Source organism: Anomaloglossus baeobatrachus, chromosome 7 (genome assembly GCF_048569485.1).
Source record: "Anomaloglossus baeobatrachus isolate aAnoBae1 chromosome 7, aAnoBae1.hap1, whole genome shotgun sequence".
Lineage (NCBI taxonomy): Eukaryota > Metazoa > Chordata > Amphibia > Anura > Aromobatidae > Anomaloglossus > Anomaloglossus baeobatrachus.
In genome coordinates this window covers 290381588-290404497 of record NC_134359.1, presented here as the reverse complement: position 1 = coordinate 290404497, position 22910 = coordinate 290381588, and the positions used below count along the sequence as shown (strand labels likewise).

The 22910-nt window shown below is 46.7% G+C and overlaps 1 protein-coding gene across 1 annotated transcript in view; it reads right to left on the bottom strand.

Annotated features, from left to right (window-relative positions):
- AXIN1 (axin 1) overlaps positions 1-22910 on the bottom strand; it is a 128076-nt gene that overhangs the window by 99701 nt on the left and 5465 nt on the right. The window contains exon 2 of the mRNA XM_075318405.1: positions 20449-20707. The gene's annotated coding sequence lies outside the window, so the exon portion shown is untranslated. The remainder of the gene's footprint in view (positions 1-20448; positions 20708-22910) is intronic.

Here is a 22910-nt window from a genome sequence, read left to right as displayed (position 1 = left end):
GATGATGATAAATATAAGCCCCTGTGTGTAATCAAGTCTCCGTATAAATAAACCTGCTCTGTGATAGCCTCAGGGGTCTGTGTAAAGCGCAGAGAGCATCATGAAGACCAAGGAACACAACAGGCAGGTCCGTGATACTGTTGTGGAGAAGTTTAAAGCCGGATTTGGTTACAAAAAGATTTCCATAACTTAAAACATCCCAAGAAGTGCTGTGCTAGCGATCATATTGAAATGGAAGGAGCATCATACCACTGCAAATCTACCAAGACCCGGCCGTCCATCCAAACTATCATCTCACACAAGGAGAAGACTGATCAGAGATGCAGCCAAGAGGCCCATGATCACTCTGGATGATCTGCAGAGATCTACAGCTGAGGTGGGAGAGTCTGTCCATAGGACAACAATCAGTCGTACACTGCACAAATCTGGCCTTTACGGAAGAGTGGCAAGAAGAAAGCCATTTCTCAAAGATATCCATAATAAGTGTCATTTAAGGTTTGCCACAAGCCGCCTGGAGACACCAAACATGTGGAAGAAGGTGCTCTGCTCAGATGAAACCAAAATTGAAATATTTGGGCACAATGACAAACGATATGTGTGGCGTAAAAGCAACATAGCTCATCACCCTGATCACACCATCCCCACTGTCAAACATGGTGGCAGCATCATGGTTTGGGCCTGCTTTTCTTCAGCAGGGACAGGGAAGATGGTTAAAATTGATGGGAAGATGGATGGAGCCAAATACAGGACCATTCTGGAAGAAAACCCGTTGGAGTCTGCAAAAGACCTGAGACTGGGACGGAGATTTGTCTTCCAACAAGACAATGATCAAAAAGATAAAGCAAAATCTACAATGGAATGGTTCACAAATAACCGTATCCAGGTGTTAGAATGTCCGAGTCACAGCCCAGACCTGAACCCAATCGAGAATATGTGGAAAGAGCTGAAAACTGCTGTTCACAAACGCCTCCATCCAACCTCACTCAGCTCCAGCTGTTTACAAAGGAAGAATGGGCGAGAATTTCAGCCTCTCCATGTGCAAAACTGATAGACACATGGAGAACAGTTTTTGCACAAAATGAGGCACAAAAATGCCGCAAAGATCTAATCTGAAGATTGTGTGTGAATCTGGACATATAAGAGCTAAACTAAACTAGAGACATTTCTGTTCTCCAGGGACAATCACCGGAATAACGATTGCAGCTCTGAAGTACAGGATAAGTAATGTATATACACCGTGACTCCACCAGTATAATAGTGAGTGCAGTTCCGGAGAATAATACAAGATGCAAGTAAGGAATGAGTACAGGATCGGTAATGTATGTGCACAGTGATTGCACAAGCTGATAGCGAGTGCAGCTCTGAAGTATAATACAGGACATTACTTATCCTGTACTGACCCTGAGTTACATCCTGTATTATACTCCAGAGCTGCACTCACTATTCTGCTGGTGCAGTCACTGTGTACATACATTACATTACTGATCCGGAGTTACCTCCTGTATTATACTCCAGAGCTGCACTCACTATTCTGCTGGTGCAGTCACTGTGTACATACATTACATTACTGATCCGGAGTTACCTCCTGTATTATACTCCAGAGCTGCACTCACTATTCTGCTGGTGCAGTCACTGTGTACATACATTACATTACTGATCCTGAGTTACCTCCTGTATTATACTCCAGAGCTGCACTCACTATTCTGCTGGTGCAGTCACTGTGTGCATACATTACATTACTGATCCTGTACTGATCATAAGTTACCTCTTGTATTATATTCCAGAGCTGCACTCACTATTCTGCTGGTGCGCTCACTGTGTGCATACATTACATTACTGATCCTGTACTGATCATAAGCTACCTCTTGTATTATATTCCAGAGCTGCACTCACTATTCTGCTGGTGCGGTCACTGTGTACTTACATTACATAACTCAGGATCAGTAATGTAATATATGTACACTGTGACTCCACAAGCAGAATAGTGAGTGCAGCTCTGGAGAATAATACAGGATGCAACTGAGGCTACTTTCACACTTGCGTTGAACGGCATTCGTTGCATTGTGTTGTGTAACGGATGCGTTGCATATAGTGGCACAACGGATGCAACGGATCGTACAAAATAACGCAATCCGTTATAGTTTTTTTTTCTTGACTTTACATGTGGGCATGTGCAGTTGTGAAAGACGGTTGTGTTAACGGAATCCGCCACCATAGGCATCCATTATAAAAACAACGGACGCCGACAGAATCCTGCAGGTTGCGTTTTTTTGACACTCCGCCAAGCACAGAAAAACACTACATGCAGCGTTCCATCCGCCAGGCGGATGCAAGACAGCGTCGGCTGACGGATGCAACACAAGGTCATCTGTTGCTATCCGTAGCTAATAGAAGTCTGTGAGGAATAAAACGGTTTCCTGCAACGGTTACTGTAATTCCTCAAGGCGGCGGACAGCAACGGAAGCTGTCCAACGCAAGTGTGAAAGCAGCCTTAGAAAGAGTACAGGATTAGTAATGTATGTGCACAGTGACTGCACCAGCTGAAAAGTGAGTGCAGCTCTGGAGTATAATACAGGAGGTAACTCAGGATCAGTAATGTAATGTATGTACACAGTGTCTGCACCAGCAGAAAAGTGAGTGCAGCTCTGGAGTATAATACAGTAGGTAACTCAGGATTAGTAAGGTAATGTATGTACACGGTGACTGCACCAGCAGAATAGTGAGCGCAGCTCTGGAGTATAATACAGGAGGTAACTCAGGATCAGTAATGTAATGTATGTACACAGTGACTGCACCAGCAGAATAGTGAGCGCAGCTCTGGAGTATAATACAGGAGGTAACTCAGGATCAGTAATGTAATGTATGTACAGTGACTGCACCAGCAGAATAGTGAGTGCAGCTCTGGAGTATAATACAGGAGGTCACTCAGGATCAGTAATGTAATGTATGTACACAGTGACTGCACCAGCAGAATAGTGAGTGCAGCTCTGGAGTATAATACAGCATATAACTCAGGATCAGTAATGTAATGTGTGTACACAGTGACTGCACCAGCAGAACAGTGAGTGCAGCTCTGGAGTATAATACAGGAGGTAACTCAGGATCAGTAATGTAATGTATGTACACAGTGACTCAGAAGTTTGTGTTATTTTATATGTAAATGGAGCTGTTTGTGAGATCTTCCTTCTGGTTGCGGAGTATCCTGTACTGATCCCGAGTTTTGTAATGTATATACACAGTGAGTGCACCAGCAGAATAGTGAGTGCAGCTCTGGAGTATAATACAGGATGTAACTCAGGATCAGTAATGTATGTACACAGTGACTCCGCCATCAGAATAGTGAGTGCAGCTCTGGAGTATAATACAGGAGGTAACTCAGGACCAGTAATGTATGTACTCAGTGACTGCACCAGCAGAATAGTGAGTGCAGCTCTGGAGTATAATACAGGAGGTAACTCAGGAACAGTAATGTAATGTATGTACACAGTGACTGCACCAGCAGAATAGTGAGTGCAGCTCTGGAGTATAATACAGGAGGTAACTCAGGATCAGTAATGTAATGTATGTACACAGTGAGTGCACCAGCAGAATAGTGAGTGCAGCTCTGGAGTATAATACAGGAGGTAACTCAGGATCAGTAATGTAATGTATGTACACAGTGAGTGCACCAGCAGAATAGTGAGTGCAGCTCTGGAGTATAATACAGGAGGTAACTCAGGAACAGTAATGTAATGTATGTACACAGTGACTGCACCAGCAGAATAGTGAGTGCAGCTCTGGAGTATAATACAGGAGGTAACTCCGGATCAGTAATGTAATGTATGTACACAGTGACTGCACCAGCAGAATAGTGAGTGCAGCTCTGGAGTATAATACAGGATGTAACTCAGGAACAGTAATGTAATGTATGTACACAGTGACTGCACCAGCAGAATAGTGAGTGCAGCTCTGGAGTATAATACAGGAGGTAACTCAGGAACAGTAATGTAATGTATGTACACAGTGACTGCACCAGCAGAATAGTGAGTGCAGCTCTGGAGTATAATACAGGAGGTAACTCCGGATCAGTAATGTAATGTATGTACACAGTGACTGCACCAGCAGAATAGTGAGTGCAGCTCTGGAGTATAATACAGGAGGTAACTCAGGATCAGTAATGTAATGTATGTACACAGTGAGTGCACCAGCAGAATAGTGAGTGCAGCTCTGGAGTATAATACAGGAGGTAACTCAGGATCAGTAATGTAATGTATGTACACAGTGAGTGCACCAGCAGAATAGTGAGTGCAGCTCTGGAGTATAATACAGGAGGTAACTCAGGATCAGTAATGTAATGTATGTACACAGTGACTGCACCAGCAGAATAGTGAGTGCAGCTCTGGAGTATAATACAGGAGGTAACTCAGGATCAGTAATGTAATGTATGTACACAGTGACTGCATCAGCAGAATAGTGAGTGCAGCTCTGGAGTATAATACAGGAGGTAACTCAGGATCAGTAATGTATGTACACAGTGACTGCACCAGCAGAATAGTGAGTGCAGCTCTGGAGGATAATACAGGAGGTAACTCAGGATCAGTAATGTATGTACACAGTGACTCAGAAGTTTGTGTTATTCTATATGTAATGGAGCTGGTTGGGAGCTCTCCCTTCTGGTTGCAGAGTTGCAGCTGTGGATGTGGTGGATGGAACTTACAAACAATGCTGCAGATTAAATGCAGATAAGCTTTTCTCTATAGGGAAGATAAGTGCCTCCTGTTTGTTAGAGCATCTATAGGCAGCTGTTTCAGGAGCCCTTGGTCTATATGAAGCAGGAGATAGATGCCCGGACAGTGACACCCTTCTGAGGGTCACTGCAGGAATATGTGGCCTGTACAATGGTGTTTTAGGTGAATATTCCTTCTACAAATGGATTTTTTTTTAAATAATACAAGTTGTGATGTAGAATCCTGTCTGGTCTCGGCAGCATAAATGTCAGCTCCATCCTCTGTTCTATGGATACCTCTCCCCATTGATATTCATTTATCATACATATCTGTTTTCTTATCCAAAGCCCCGAGGAGAGTCACTGGCTACGAAAGAAATCGAGAGACGGATGTATAATGTAACCACGCTGAGGGCTAGTCTGCTTCATCTCCTTGCTACAATTACTGGGCTCACATCAAGAGCAGATACATCAAGGTGCATATGTTCTCACACCTCAATCATTATTCACTTCTGTGACTTCTCAGACTTAACAAGAGCCCTGCAGCCCTCCACAAATGGCTTCCATCTGCGAGCGACAATACTGCCGATGCTCTTGTACCTTCGTCGTAGTCAAGTCCTTTAGAATGTGACCTGTGTCATCCTCTTCCTGCACAGCTCTGCGGGAGTCTATGGGGAGGCAGTGCAAATTGGGATATATTTAACTTATTATAGCTCAGGGCTAAACACGATATATATATAACTAGCCATTATATACACAGCGTGCATGTGTAGATATATATATATATACTGTATACTGTGTCTTGAAAAAGTATTCACACCCTGTGGGCTTTTCCATGTTACACCCACAAACTTATATATATTTTATCTGATATACCAACACTACGTAAAATGTATTTAGGAAGGTGTGAAGGAAATGATACCTGGTTTTCTAAACGTTTTTAAGATATATATTTGAAAATTCTGAGGTGCATTTGTATTCAGCCCCCTGAAGTCTGATAGCTCTAAATAATATCCAATTGCCTCCAAAAGTCACGAATTAGTAGGCTGCATCCACCTGTGTGTAATTGACTCGCCCGCCCCAGGGCCTTAAGTGACTCGGCGTCGGGCCGGACTAGTCCGAGGTAGTCAGCGGTGGCGGGGCCCGACTCCGTGACTCTGGCGGTGTCGATTAAAATGGCAGATGGGGGGAGATGATGATGGGAGTTGTAGTTTTATTTAAATTCGTGACGCCACCTGTGGAATTGTGTGGCTATGGAGCCACAGCTGCTGGAAGGGACCTCCGGGGCTGATGTTGTGGCAGCTGAGGTGTTTCTTGCTCCCCACAGGTGGAGCGGGTACCCCGGGGCAACCTTTAGAAAAGTCTATGGGGGATGTTGATGAGATGTGAGACAAAGCAGACGACACGGGGCTTGCAGTTAAGATGTTTACCCACTGTTAGGTTTCAACACTGCAGCTGACCGGTTACCCACGGTATGCCAGAATCCGCCGTTATGGGCCTCCGCCGATCCCGAATAGTTCAAGGGTCAGTACCGGTGCACCCTTCAATGTGTCCTGTCTTGCTGTCTCACTAGCGCCGAACTGCACTAGGCTGTCCTGCACCTCCGCCACCGAGCCTGTCCAAAGGGTGGCTGACCTAAGTCTTCTAATGCTTCCCCTTGCAGGTGATCTGTGGCAGGTTGTGGTCTCGGGCGCCTGAAGCAGTCTCCCGGGCCGTCGGTTTTGCCAAAAGTAATGTCTTTCTTCTTATAGCCTAGGGACCGTCCCTGTATTGCAGCCAGATCCCTCCACCCGGTATTTCTAGTGGAACAGGTCCACGGGACGTTCATACTTCCTTGGCACCCTGGAATCCCCTCTATCAATGTCACCTGAGCCTAGCAAGACCCCAGGATCTCCACCGGGAACCTCCTTCTACTAAAGTCCTTCTGTCCGCTGTGCTTTCCTGACAGCCCACCTCCACACTCCTCGACTCCTCCTGACCGACTCTCTGAGGTGAACTTGAACTTACTGGTTCCCCTCTCTACTCCCTGACTCCTCCCACAACCTCCCCTTGTAGGCTCCACCCCCTCATGGACCAGTGAATGGGACTTAAGGCCCCATAACCAGGTATACTGGTCGCTACTCTCAGCATTAATGGAGTGCCTGCCTTAAACCCTGACTCATTGTGTGACCTACCAATTGGTGTGTGCAGGTTTTTGTCTGTGAACCGGTAGATCACCCCATCCTTACCCGGGATGGGATACCACACCTCTGGATGAGGTGCAGTACCTCTGTGGTGACGGAAGCCTCAGGGGCGCCACATAATTTCTTCTCTGTATAACTACAGTGTCATGCTAGGTATAGGGAAATACCAAGCCAAAATGGATTGGAGGGAAACCTTGTGTCTAGGGGAGGGGGAGATGGTGACCCCCCTGATAAAATCTTCCAAAGGCCCGTGATTCCCCTGACATCCCAAGATTGGTTCCGCACCTATGCGCCGAGCAGGATATCTGGCCCTGGCTGACCCTGCACTGGGCTCTGGGTATAAAGCTATCACTAGGGGGCGCTGGGACTCTGGTAAAGAAAGAACTCCTGAGTGCAGTAAGACAGAGGCCCACTAGAGGTCGCTAACGCAAGCGCAGGGATAGTCAATCAGCCAAGGTCTATGCTGGGATGTCACGTCTGTACCGAGGGGCTAAGCAAGCCAAAGTCAAAGAACAAAACCGAGATCGGGAGAATGAGGCCGGGAGAACAAGTAAGCACCGGGGAGGAAGCAGAGGTGAGGACACATAACAGGAACAGAGTCAGGAGGGCAGGTAGGTCAGGCCGGGCAGGAGGGACAGAGGTCAGCGAGAACAGTACTGTGTGGCGGGACTTGACCAGAGTATACTCAGAGGAACCAGTTGCATGCTGCAGAACAGGAACTATTACTGGCAGCGTCACAGAGGTAACTACACCACGATATGAGGGTGTGGCCTCTGGAACAAAGCACGACTAAACAGGCCCCTCCCTTCAGACCTAACCTCGGAGGCAACATACATGCACTGGCTCCGCGGAGTCATAGCCATGCTAAAATCATGGCACTGGGTAATGAACGGATGGGATGAGCGCTAGTCAACCCCACTAAGTCCTGAAGAACACACGGGGAAAACAAACAGGGGAAAGTAACAACTTATCTCCAAGATGACTTGGAGAGGATCATCAACATACAACAACGTTTCATCAGATGATTACAAGCCATCTGCTTGCAATCAGGACCATATAGAAACTTAACTCTATCACCAGCAACATATCAAGGGGAAATGCATGTATATAAAGGCACAGAGGATGAGGGATAATGATGAGCAGCTGAAAGGAAAAGATCTCTTCAGGGTCCTAAAGGGGAAAGAGTAAACCCTAACATAGAGGACACACAAAACTCTATCCATACCACAGAAGAATGAATGGAATATCAAGGAGCACTTTGTGCAGCCAAATGCAGCAACCTTCTGCAGCCGGACACCACAGGGCTGTCTGTCAACTGTGACACACCAGTGACATACAGCTGTTATATGAAGACCTCAGAGGTTTGTTTGAGAACATTAGGGGGTCAAACAGCAACATAAAAACTAAAGAAAACACCAGACAGGTCAGGGATAAAGTTTTGGAGAAGAGTAAAGCAGGGTTAGGTTATAAAAAAAATAGCCCAAGCTCTGAACATCTCGCAGAGTATTGTACAATCCATTATCCAAAAATGGAAGGAGTATGGCACAACTGCAAATATTCCAAGACCTGGCTGTCCAACATAAATGACATCCCAAGTAGAAGAGCACTAATTAGACAAGCAGCCAAGGGGCCCACAGTCACCGGAGGAGCTGCAGAGATCACAGCTCAGGGGAGAATCTGCCCACAGGGCAACTATTAATCATATACTCCACAAATCTGCCCTTTATGGAAGAGTGGCGAGAAGAAAGGCATTTTTGAAAGCCATAAGTTTGCAAAAAGCAATGTAGGGAAAACAGCGAGCAATGGAAGAAGGTGCTCTGGTCAGATGAGGCCAAAGGAAAACTTTTTGGGCTAAATGACAAACACTACGTGTAGCAGAAAACTAACAGTGCACATCACCCTGAAAACACTATCCCCACCGTCAAACATGGTGGAGGCAGCGTCCTGCTCGGGGGAGGCTTTTCTTCAGCAGTGGCAGGGAAGCTGGTCAGAGTTGATGGGAAGATGATAGATGTTAGCGGGTTATGAATACTTTTTCAAGCATTGTACTACACTCCTCAACATTGAAATTGCTACACCCAGAAGGAAATGCTGTGAAACTATGAAAATCACAGGATGGATAGACATGTTATTAATCTGCAAATTATGAAAAAAAATGGAAACAACATTGGCAAAATATCTTAATTTATTTAATATCAAGTATGAGCTCCAAGCACAGAAATCCCTGGGCTTACACAGATACAAATGGGCAGACCTCTATTCCAGCCTCCGATCTCCATCTGGAGACCACATTGCCATAGCCATGAAGATGCCATCACACCTTCTCTACTCCCTAGATTCTGTTGTAGGATGGCATACAGTATATCAGAAAAGTGAGTACACCCCTAATATTTTTGTAAATATTTTATTATAGCTTTTCATGGGACAAGGCTGAAGAGCTGACCCTGTGATACAATGTGCAGTGTCAGTGTGCAGCTTGTATAAAAGTGTAACTAACTCACCACACAGCCATTAATGTCTAAACCGCTGGCAACAAAAGTGAGTGCACACCTAAGTGAAAAAGGCCAAATTGTGCCCAATTAGCCATTTTCCCTCAATGGTGCCATGTGACTCATTAGTCTTACAGGATTCAGGTGTGAATGGGGGCCAGGGGTGTTACATATGGGGTTATCGCTCACACACTCTCTAATATTGGTCACTGGAAGTTCAACATGGCTCCTCATGGCAAATAATTCTCTGAGGATCAGAAAAAAAGAATTGTTGCTCTACATAAAGATGGCCGAGGCAATAAGAAGATTGTCAGCATCCTGAACTAGAACTGCAGCACGGTGGCCAAGACCATACAGCGGTATAACCAGACAGGATCCACTCAGAACAGGCCTCACCTTGGTGATCACATAAGCTAAGTGCACGAGCTCCGCGTCATATCTAGAGGGCGTCTTTTCAGAATAGACGTATGAGGGCTGTCAGCATTGCTGCAGAGGTTACAGGGGCGGGGGGTCCGCCTGTCATTGCTCAGACCATAGGCTACACACTGCAGAGGTTACAGGGGTGGGGGGTCCGCCTGTCAGTGCTCAGACCATACACCGCACACTGCAGAGGTTACAGGGGTGGGGGGTCTGCCTGTCAGTGCTCAGACCATACACCACACACTGCGGAGGTTACAGGAGTGTGGGGTCCTCCTGTCATTGCTCAGACCATACACCACACACTGCAGAGGTTACAGGGGTGGGGGTCCGCCTGTCAGTGCTCAGACCATACACCGCACACTGCAGAGGTTACAGGGGTGGGGTGGGGGGTCCGCCTGTCAGTGCTCAGACCATACACCGCACACTGCAGAGGTTACAGGGGTGGGGTGGGGGGTCCACCTGTCAGTGCTCAGACCATAGGCTACACACTGCAGAGGTTACAGGGGTGGAGGGTCCACCTGTCAGTGCTCAGACCATACACCGCACACTGCAGAGGTTACAGGGGTGGGGTGTCCGCCTGTCAGTACTCAGACCATATGCTGCACACTGCAGAAGTTACAGGGGTGGAGGGTCACCTGTCATTGCTCAGACCATACGCCACACACTGCAAATGTTACAGGGGTGGGGGGTCCACCTGTTAGTGCTCAGACCATACACCGCACACTGCAAATGTTACAGGGGTGGGGATCCACCTGTTAGTGCTCAGACCATACGCTGCAAACTGTAGCGGTTTCAGGGGTGGGGGGGCCCGCCTGTCAGTGCTCAGATCATACGGGGGTGGGGGGGCCCGCCTGTCAGTGCTCAGATCATACGCCGCTCACTGTATTACATTGTTCTGCAAGGCTGATGTATCAGAAAGAAGATGACGCACAAGAAAGTCTGCAAACTGCTGAAACCAAGAAGACTAAGGACAAGGATTACTTGAACCATCCTGTGGTCTGATGAGATCAAGAAAAAGTTATTTGATTGAGATTGTGTCAAGCGTGTGTGGCAGCAACAAGGTGAAGAGTAGAAGTGTGCACTGCATACAGTCAAGCATGGTGGTGGAGGAACATGGTTTGGGGTTGCATGAGTGCTGCCGGCTGTGGGGAGCTATAGTTCACTGAGTGAACCATGAATCCGTGAATGCAATCATATCCTGTGACATACAGAAGCAGAGTACGATCCCCTCCCTTCATATTCCAACAAGATAACAACCCCAAACACCTCCAACCCGGCCACTGTCTCGCTAAAGAAACTGAGGGAAAAGATGCTGGACCGACCGAGTGTCTCCAGACCTAAACCCTATGGAGCATTTGTGGAGTCTCCTCAAAGCGGAAGGTGGAGGAGTGCAATGTCTCTAACCTCCACCAGTTTCGGGATGTGATCATGGAGGATCCAGTGGCTCCTGTGACGTTTCAGTGACCCGCATGTCCAAGATAATTAAGTCAGTGCTGGAAAATAATGGCGGCCACACAAAATATTCACACTTTACGCACAGTTTGGCCATTTTCACTTATAGGTGTATTCAGGGTTTAGACATTAATGGCTCTGTGTTGTGTTATTTAGAGGGCACCAAATTTACCCTGTTATACAGGCTGCACACTGACATTGTACATTGTATCACGTCAGATTTGCAGTGCATATTTACAAAAATATGAGGGGTGTACTCACTTTTATTATATACTGTGATGAATGGTACCCTGACCCTTCTAGTCTTCATTCCAAGTACACTAACAACTTCATGCTGCATTCATTTGGTGGTAGAACCAGTTATGTAGCTGTTGCTCTAAAGTGTCCCATGAGCCGTTTTTCTGCATAACACCAGGCATAATGTTGCTGGTGCTATTGTTAGCATCTTATGTGACCTAAAGTGCTACTGTGACGCCCTGGACTAGCCAGGTAGTCACAGACATAATAACACACACACACCCTCCCCTGGATAGTCACACCAGTCAGACAAAAACCCTTGTTGCCTCCCTCCAGAACCAGGACTGGGGTAAAGGGGTGCTGCCCATTTCTTAGGGGCAGCATCAAGGTGTAGGTTGCCTGGGTGGGGGAGCGGAAGTATATGAACCCGTCCGTTAGTAATAAAAATGTTTTTATTAATGTTTGTAACGTTGAAGCACCATGCCTCCCATAAGGGAAGATTTGAAAATGCATACTGTTTTTTGTTATTTATCTTTTTCAGAAAAATAAAACCGGTGATGGACGGGCAGCCCGCGGACGGTCTGCATTTCACTAAGGGGGAATGTGACGCCCTGGACTAGCCAGGTAGTCACAGACATAACAACACACACACCCCCTCCCCTGGATAGTTCACACCAGTCAGACAAAAACCCTTGTTGCCTCCCTCCAGGGTCTGATGTCCACACCAGGTGGGGCGGAGCCGGGCGGTTGGCCCCATCGACCGAGGAGTTCACAGGCCTGGAGGCGGGAAAAGTGACAGATTCAGTTTGCAGCTGAAAGTGAGAGGTCAGAAACTGTCGGTGTCTGGGTAGGGGCCCAGACACAAACCGGCAAGGTTGGCAGACGGTGGTGGCTGTCTGCAGGAGCTAGTGGATCTCTGTGGAACCGTAGGACCGGGGTCGGGCGGTGGCCTGCCGGTACCGAACCGGGGAGCGGAGTGAAGCTAAGCACAAAGGCAGGGCCATCGGACCCCGACTAGGCTTGGAGCCGCCGACAACGGTCAAATCCGAAAGTGACTGGAACCCCAGGGGTTTCCTAACAACCAAGACCCGACAGAAGGCAACAGTCCACACCGTGAGGATACACAGCCACAGGCTAGAGCTCCAAGGGCCAGTGCCTGCGGGCAACACGGGCTCCTCCGGTACCTATACGCCGGGGAGCGGACTACCGGTGGGCAACCACAGGAGTCAGAACATTCTAACAAGGTGCAGGGAAAGACAGCCACCATCACCCTGTCTGGGGAGAGCACAAACACTGCAGCCGGCTGCGGGACCCGTCCATCCAGCCGTTTGGTTTACCAGAGACTCTGTGCATCTGTGTCTGAGTGAGTACCACAGTGCCGTCTGGCACCGCGCCACGCTGCCCCTGCAACCCTGCACCCTATCCATCCAGCCTCCCCGTTACACCACCGGGCCCCGGGATCACCAACCCCTACCCACGGAGGGGACAACATCCTAGCTGCTCCCTACCATCGCTCCCGGGATCCCCGTCCTCAGCAGCGGTGGTACCCATTATCACCACGACCAGTGGGTGGCGTCACGAACTATCTCCCAAAACAAACCACCCCCTTTTCACTCGTAGGCGAGGAGCGCTGCTCGAGCCACCGAGCAGCAGCAGAAGCCCCGGACCCGAGCGTGGCGAGCGCGGCCCCTCCGCCCGCGACACTACCTACCATGGTTGCAGCATCTCTGGACTTGTCTCATGTATTGAATATCATTGGTCGGCAATTACACAAGATCTGCTGCCAGCAGTGGATCTTGATGATTTCTCAAGTGCATTCAACAGCAGAACGGTTCCTCAGACGACCATTAATAACCTCACTGATAGCTGCCAAGACTGTAAGTGCCGGGATTTCTGCACATGGTGCTCATACTCCAGAGTGAATTAATTTAGATAGTTTTAATATTTTGTTTCCATTTTTTCATCATTTGCAGATCATTAACATGTCTATCCATCCATAACATTGAGTGTTATGAAGGGTATATATAAGAGAGAAAGTTATATATACAAATAATACAAGTAGCAATAACAATAAAAAGAAGCACTGTATTAAAATTATTTAAAAAAAATGTGTTTTTAATAGCTTACATACATTATATATCCTTTATGTATCCTGAGTTACCTCCTGTATTATATTCCAGAGCTGCACTCACTATTCTGCTGGTGCAGTTACTGTATACATACATTACATTAATTATCCTGTACTGATCCTGAGTTTCCTCCAGAGCTGCACTCACTATTCTGCTAGTGCAGTCACTGTGTACATACATTACATTACTGATCCTGAGTTACCTCCTGTATTATACTCCAGAGCTGCACTCACTATTCTGCTGGTGCAGTTACTGTATACATACATTACATTAATTATCCTGTACTGATCCTGAGTTTCCTCCAGAGCTGCACTCACTATTCTGCTAGTGCAGTCACTGTGTACATACATTACATTACTGATCCTGAGTTACCTCCTGTATTATACTCCAGAGCTGCACTCACTATTCTGCTGGTGCAGTCACTGTCTACATACATTACTGATCCTGAGTTACCTCCTGTATTATACTCCAGAGCTGCACTCACTATTCTGCTGGTGCAGTCACTGTGTACATACATTACATTACTGATCCTGAGTTACCTCCTGTATTATACTCCAGAGCTGCACTCACTATTCTGCTGGGGCCGTCACTGTGTACATACATTACGTTACTGATCGTGTACTGATCCTGAGTTCTCATACTGCATTGTTCTCCTGACAATGTTTCCCATGTTGGTACTATGTCATTCCCATGTTGGTACTATGTCATTCCCATGTTGGTGCTATGTCATTCCCATGTTGGTGCTATGTCATTCCCATGTTGGTGCTATGTCATTCCCATGTTGGTGCTATGTCATTCCCATGTTGGTGCTATGTCATTCCCATGTTGGTGCTATGTCATTCCCATGTTGGTACTATGTCATTCCCATGTTGGTGCTATGTCATTCCCATGTTGGTGCTATGTCATTCCCATGTTGGTACTATGTCATTCCCATGTTGGTGCTATGTCATTCCCATGTTGGTACTATGTCATTCCCATGTTGGTACTATGTCATTCCCATGTTGGTGCTATGTCATTCCCATGTTGGTGCTATGTCATTCCCATGTTGGTGCTATGTCATTCCCATGTTGGTGCTATGTCATTCCCATGTTGGTACTATGTCATTCCCATGTTGGTGCTATGTCATTCCCATGTTGGTGCTATGTCATTCCCATGTTGGTGCTATGTCATTCCCATGTTGGTGCTATGTCATTCCCATGTTGGTGCTATGTCATTCCCATGTTGGTACTATGTCATTCCCATGTTGGTGCTATGTCATTCCCATGTTGGTGCTATGTCATTCCCATGTTGGTACTATGTCATTCCCATGTTGGTGCTATGTCATTCCCATGTTGGTACTATGTCATTCCCATGTTGGTACTATGTCATTCCCATGTTGGTGCTATGTCATTCCCATGTTGGTGCTATGTCATTCCCATGTTGGTGCTATGTCATTCCCATGTTGGTGCTATGTCATTCCCATGTTGGTACTATGTCATTCCCATGTTGGTGCTATGTCATTCCCATGTTGGTGCTATGTCATTCCCATGTTGGTGCTATGTCATTCCCATGTTGGTACTATGTCATTCCCATGTTGGTGCTATGTCATTCCCATGTTGGTGCTATGTCATTCCCATGTTGGTGCTATGTCATTCCCATGTTGGTGCTATGTTATTCCCATGTTGGTGCTATGTCATTCCCATGTTGGTGCTATGTCATTCCCATGTTGGTACTATGTCATTCCCATGTTGGTGCTATGTCATTCCCATGTTGGTGCTATGTCATTCCCATGTTGGTGCTATGTCATTCCCATGTTGGTGCTATGTCATTCCCATGTTGGTACTATGTCATTCCCATGTTGGTACTATGTCATTCCCATGTTGGTGCTATGTCATTCCCATGTTGGTGCTATGTCATTCCCATGTTGGTGCTATGTCATTCCCATGTTGGTACTATGTCATTCCCATGTTGGTGCTATGTCATTCCCATGTTGGTGCTATGTCATTCCCATGTTGGTACTATGTCATTCCCATGTTGGTGCTATGTCATTCCCATGTTGGTGCTATGTCATTCCCATGTTGGTGCTATGTCATTCCCATGTTGGTGCTATGTCATTCCCATGTTGGTGCTATGTCATTCCCATGTTGGTACTATGTCATTCCCATGTTGGTGCTATGTCATTCCCATGTTGGTGCTATGTCATTCCCATGTTGGTGCTATGTCATTCCCATGTTGGTGCTATGTCATTCCCATGTTGGTACTATGTCATTCCCATGTTGGTGCTATGTCATTCCCATGTTGGTGCTATGTCATTCCCATGTTGGTGCTATGTCATTCCCATGTTGGTGCTATGTCATTCCCATGTTGGTGCTATGTCATTCCCATGTTGGTGCTATGTCATTCCCATGTTGGTGCTATGTCATTCCCATGTTGGTGCTATGTCATTCCCATGTTGGTGCTATGTCATTCCCATGTTGGTGCTATGTCATTCCCATGTTGGTGCTATGTCATTCCCATGTTGGTGCTATGTCATTCCCATGTTGGTGCTATGTCATTCCCATGTTGGTGCTATGTCATTCCCATGTTGGTACTATGTCATTCCCATGTTGGTGCTATGTCATTCCCATGTTGGTGCTATGTCATTCCCATGTTGGTGCTATGTCATTCCCATGTTGGTGCTATGTCATTCCCATGTTGGTGCTATGTCATTCCCATGTTGGTGCTATGTCATTCCCATGTTGGTGCTATGTCATTCCCATGTTGGTACTATGTCATTCCCATGTTGGTGCTATGTCATTCCCATGTTGGTGCTATGTCATTCCCATGTTGGTGCTATGTCATTCCCATGTTGGTGCTATGTCATTCCCATGTTGGTACTATGTCATTCCCATGTTGGTACTATGTCATTCCCATGTTGGTGCTATGTCATTCCCATGTTGGTGCTATGTCATTCCCATGTTGGTGCTATGTCATTCCCATGTTGGTGCTATGTCATTCCCATGTTGGTACTATGTCATTCCCATGTTGGTGCTATGTCATTCCCATGTTGGTGCTATGTCATTCCCATGTTGGTGCTATGTCATTCCCATGTTGGTGCTATGTCATTCCCATGTTGGTGCTATGTCATTCCCATGTTGGTACTATGTCATTCCCATGTTGGTGCTATGTCATTCCCATGTTGGTGCTATGTCATTCCCATGTTGGTGCTATGTCATTCCCATGTTGGTGCTATGTCATTCCCATGTTGGTGCTATGTCATTCCCATGTTGGTGCTATGTCATTCCCATGTTGGTACTATGTCATTCCCATGTTGGTGCTATGTCATTCCCATGTTGGTGCTATGTCATTCCCATGTTGGTGCTATGTCATTCCCATGTTGGTGCTATGTCATTCCCATGTTGGTGCTATGTCATTCCCATGTTGGTGCTATGTCATTCCCATGTTGGTGCTATGTCATTCCCATGTTGGTGCTATGTCATTCCCATGTTGGTGCTATGTCATTCCCATGTTGGTGCTATGTCATTCCCATGTTGGTACTATGTCATTCCCATGTTGGTGCTATGTCATTCCCATGTTGGTGCTATGTCATTCCCATGTTGGTGCTATGTCATTCCCATGTTGGTGCTATGTCATTCCCATGTTGGTACTATGTCATTCCCATGTTGGTGCTATGTCATTCCCATGTTGGTGCTATGTCATTCCCATGTTGGTGCTATGTCATTCCCATGTTGGTGCTATGTCATTCCCATGTTGGTGCTATGTCATTCCCATGTTGGTGCTATGTCATTCCCATGTTGGTGCTATGTCATTCCCATGTTGGTGCTATGTCATTCCCATGTTGGTGCTATGTCATTCCCATGTTGGTACTATGTCATTCCCATGTTGGTGCTATGTCATTCCCATGTTGGTGCTATGTCATTCCCATGTTGGTGCTATGTCATTCCCATGTTGGTGCTATGTCATTCCCATGTTGGTGCTATGTCATTCCCATGTTGGTGCTATGTCATTCCCATGTTGGTGCTATGTCATTCCCATGTTGGTGCTATGTCATTCCCATGTTGGTACTATGTCATTCCCATGTTGGTACTATGTCATTCCCATGTTGGTGCTATGTCATTCCCATGTTGGTGCTATGTCATTCCCATGTTGGTGCTATGTCATTCCCATGTTGGTACTATGTTAGTGCTGTGTGTGAAAGGTACCTGAGTGAATTCTGTAATGGCTAGGCCAGCCCCCTTCTCTGTCGCCCCCGATACATAGAACTGAGGCAGTCAGCCAGCGCCTTATTACACACAGTAATGGGGATGTGTCCAGCTCTGAGCCAGAAGTGACGCTCCCAGATCCAAGGCTGTTTTGGAAGAAACTTTGAAAAAAGAGTTTATTAATAAGCTCCATATATTTCTAGCAGTAGTGGTGTTGTATTACTCCGTTTTATGTATTTATGGCATTGGTGTCCTTCATGTGATGGATCCATCACAACTCTGTGCAATGTTTCCCATTGATCGCAGGAGGATTTTGTCAGGAACCCACTACTGATGAGTGAATCTTGCCCTGAAAAGACGAGTATGTGTGATTGAATTGCAGCAGTGCTCTATCTACAAGCACGCAGCAGATATCATCTGTGTCCTTTTCTTTTTGTCCACCCTCACAGATGCACTTAATCTCCAGCCTCACAGAAGCAGTGACTCTCCTTCCTAATAGAAGCAGTGACTCTCCTACCTCACAGATGCAGTGACTCTCCTGCCTCACAGATGCAGTGACTCTCCTGCCTCACAGAAGCAGTGACTCTCCTGCCTCACAGAAGCAGTGACTCTTCAGCCTCACAGATGCAGTGACTCTCCAGCCTCACAGATGCAGTGACTCTCCAGCCTCACAGATGCAGTGACTCTCCTGCCTCACAGATGCAGTGACTCTCCTGCTTCACAGATGCAGTGACTCTTCTGCCTCACAGATGCAGTGACTCTCCTGCCTCACAGATGCAGTGACTCTCCTGCTTCACAGATGCAGTGACTCTTCTGCCTCACAGATGCAGTGACTCTTCTGCCTCACAGATGCAAGTGACTCTCCTGCCTCACAGAAGCAGTGACTCTCCTGTCTCACAGAAGCAGTGACTCCCCTGCCTCACAGATGCAGTGACTCTCCTGCCTCACAGAAGCAGTGACTCCTGCCTCACAGAAACAGTGACTCTCCTGCCTCACAGAAGCAGTGACTCTCCAGCCTCACAGATGCAGTGACTCTCCTGCCTCACAGATGCAGTGACTCTCCTGTTTCACAGATGCAGTGACTCTCCTGCTTCACAGATGAAGTGACTCTTTTGCCTCACAGATGCAGTGACTCTCCTGCCTCACAGATGCAGTGACTCTTCTGCCTCACAGAAGCAGTGACTCTCCAGCCTCACAGATGCAGTGACTCTCCTTCCTCACAGAAGCAGTGACTCCCCTGACTCACAGATGCAGTGACTCTCCTGCCTCACAGAAGCAGTGACTCTCCTGCCTCACAGAAGCAGTGACTCTCCAGCCTCACAGATGCAGTGACTCTCCAGCCTCACAGATGCAGTGACTCTCCAGCCTCACAGATGCAGTGACTCTCCTGCCTCACAGATGCAGTGACTCTCCTGCTTCACAGATGCAGTGACTCTTCTGCCTCACAGATGCAGTGACTCTCCTGCCTCACAGATGCAGTGACTCTCCTGCCTCACAGATGCAGTGACTCTCCTGCCTCACAGATGCAAGTGACTCTCCTGCCTCACAGATGCAGTGACTCTCCTGCCTCACAGAAGCAGTGACTCTCCTGCCTCACAGAAGCAGTGACTCTCCTGTCTCACAGAAGCAGTGACTCCCCTGCCTCACAGATGCAGTGACTCTCCTGCCTCAAAGAAGCAGTGACTCTCCTGCCTCACAGAAGCAGTGACTCTCCTGCCTCACAGAAGCAGTGACTCTCCAGCCTCACAGATGCAGTGACTCTCCTGCCTCACAGATGCAGTGACTCTCCTGCCTCACAGATGCAGTGACTCTCCTGCCTCACAGAAGCAGTGACTCTCCTGCCTCACAGAAGCAGTGACTCTCCTTCCTCACAGAAGCAGTGACTCCCCTGCCTCACAGATGCAGTGACTCTTCTGCCTCACAGAAGCAGTGACTCCTCTGCCTCACAGATGCAGTGACTCTCCAGCCTCACAGAAGCAGTGACTCTCCTTCCTCACAGAAGCAGTGACTCTCCTTCCTCACAGAAGCAGTGACTCTCCAGCCTCACAGATGCTATGACTCTCCAGCCTCACAGATGCAGTGACTCTCCTGCCTCACAGATGCAGTGACTCTCCTGCCTCACAGATGCAGTGACTCTCCTGCCTCACAGATGCAGTGACTCTCCTGCTTCACAGATGCAGTGACTGCTGCCTCACAGATGCAGTAACTCTCCTGCCTCACAGATTCACACATGGGTCTTAGTATTGTATTAAGACATGCTAGTAACTTTTAGTTCACGTCAACAGACATCCAAGCCTTTCCCTTTAAGACTCAAAATGTTGAGCCCTGTATAACGTTGCATACACCACTGATTGACAGTTTTCTGTGTACATTGTAAATTTCCAGAAAGCAACTAATCAGTGGTGAAAGGGGGGTTGGACTAGGAGGCACAAGACAACTAGTCCTGTAGTGATAATCTCCTGCTGATAAAACACTCATTTTATTCAAACAGCAAACCACAGCCCAGTAAGTGACACATCGCTGGAATCAGGGTCACTGCCCCTACATCATGCTGCTCCCAGATTACATAGCAAAAACAGCAATTTTTGTATTATTTCATTTTTGCTTACATTTATGCTATATAACAGTACAAAGTCCTTAATGTTTCCTTACCTGCAGACTGGCACTCCTCTGCTCCATGTCTTGTGACTTCCAATTCCCAATGTTAGGTAAATCCCATCCGCGGTCACGGCCGGTGCCGGAGCATCAGACGCTCCTATTAGGAGGCTCGTAGACGCCGCTCCCGGCTCACTAAAGATTTCCGTCTGAACTTTTTCCTTTCGTCCTTCAGCTTTCTCCTCTTCACTTTTCTTCTCCACACTTGTAGCGGTTGCTTCAAAAGTGAAAGCGATGAGGTAAAATTAGCCGAAAACTGGTGAAAAACAAAATAATAAATTCAAGTTTTTCTTTAAATTTACATTTTATTTTTTTTATTTTTAGTTACTTTTTTCTTTCTTTAACAATATTATCACAGTCTTATCACCCTCTGCCCTCGAATTTCCCATAAAAACATAGATCTTCTAATCAATAACTGGATGGTCATATTTTGGAATCTCACGTTTCTATGTGTTATAGTCAGCACCAATACAATTGTTTTATTTTGGCACTGTATAGCACTATTAATTGTTCAGTGTTCAACCCCTTTACGACCAAGGATGTACCGGTACGTCCTTGGTCGTGTCTCGGTAATCACCGCCGGCTGCTGCGGTGAGCCGGCAGTGATCCCTGCACATGTCTGCTGATTTGTACAACAGACATGTGCGGCTATCAGGCACAGGTGGATCCACGATCCACCCTTGCCTGCTTGCACTTAAGCCTGCTTTACATGTTACGATCCAGCATACGATATCGTATGCGATCGTAACCGCCCCCATCGTATGTGCGGCACGTTCAATTTGTTGAACGTGTCGCACAAATGAGTAACCCCCCGTCACACGTACTTACCCGTCCATACGACCTCGATGGAGTGGGAGGGATGTTCGGCGTCACATCGATGTTATGCGGCAGCCGGCCAATAGAAGCGGAGGGGCGGAGATGAGCGGGACGTAAACATCCCGCCCACCTCCTTCCTTCCGCATTGCCGGCGGGAGCCGCGGGACACAGGTAAGCTGCAGTTCATCGTTCCCGGGGTGTCACACACTGCGATGTGTGCTACCCCGGGTACGATGAACAACCTGACGTTCAATTTTTAGGAATTGAACGACGTGCGTGCGATGAACGTTTTACCGTTCAATCGCAATTGCACGTAGCTGTCACACCCTACAATGTAACTTATGATGCCGGATGTGCGTCACTTACGACGTGACCCCGCCGACACATCGTAAGATTTATTGTAGCGTGTAAAGCTCGCTTTAGATCGCGCTGTCAAAATGTGACAGCGCATTTTAAATGGCCGCAGCGGGGAGTGCGTCGCTTCCCGCCACCATCAGAAGCCCCGTGATGTGGTCACAGGGATCCGATGGTTACCATGGTAGTGACAGGTCACGTGATCACCCCTGTCGCTATCATGATGTACTCCCTGTAAGAGATCTCCTAAAGCAACAGTGCATTTTTGCTGATCAGTGCTGTGTAGCTCTGATCTGCAGAAATGCACAGGCGATCAGACTGCTGATTCATAAAATCCCCCAGGGGGACTAGTAAAATAAATAAAAATGTAAAAAAAGTTTTTAAAAATTGTAAAAAACCTAAAATTTCAAATCTTTACCCCCCCATTCGCCCTATTGAAAATAAAACAGTTAAAAAAAAATAAAAAAATATACACATTTGGTATCGCCGTCTGATCGGTAAACGGCGTGGTGAGAAAAAAAAATTCCAAACCCCAAAATTACGTTTTTTGGTCCTCACAATTTTTTTTTAAAATGCAATAACAGGCGATCAAAACATAGCATCTGCGCATAAATGGTACCATTAAAAACGTCAGCTCGAGACGCAGAAAATAAGACGTCATTGAGCCATAGATCCCGAAAAATGAGAACGCTACGGGTCGCGGAATATGGCGCAAGAAGTGCTATTATAAAAAAAAGTACGGATCTTAGAAGAAGGGGAGCAAAAAAAACTAAAAATGGAAAATCGCCCAGCGGTGAAGGGGTTAATGTTTTGTGCCACTATATGGCAGAAGTATTTCTGCATACAGTATTTGAGAACTGTAGAGCAATAGTTGGTGACTGTATAACAGTATTATTTTGGCATTGTATGGCAGGGCTGTAGATGACTGCACTGCAGTATTAATTGTGCAATGTACGACAGTATTCTTCAGTGGAAGTAACATTATATCAGGGTATTTGGTGACTGTATGGCAGTATTATATTGGCACTGTATGGAAGTAATAATTGGTATGGCAATTTTATTTTGTGCATTTGTATTATATTAACACCATAATGCTTGAAGACATGATAACATTATGTGGCCACTGTATGGCAGCATAGGAACTACAGTGCCTACAAGTAGTATTCAACCCCCTGCAGATTTAGCAGGTTTACACATTCGGAATTAACTTGGCATTGTGACATTTGGACTGTAGATCAGCCTGGAAGTGTGAAATGCAGCAAAAAAGAATGTTATTTCTTTTTTTTTTT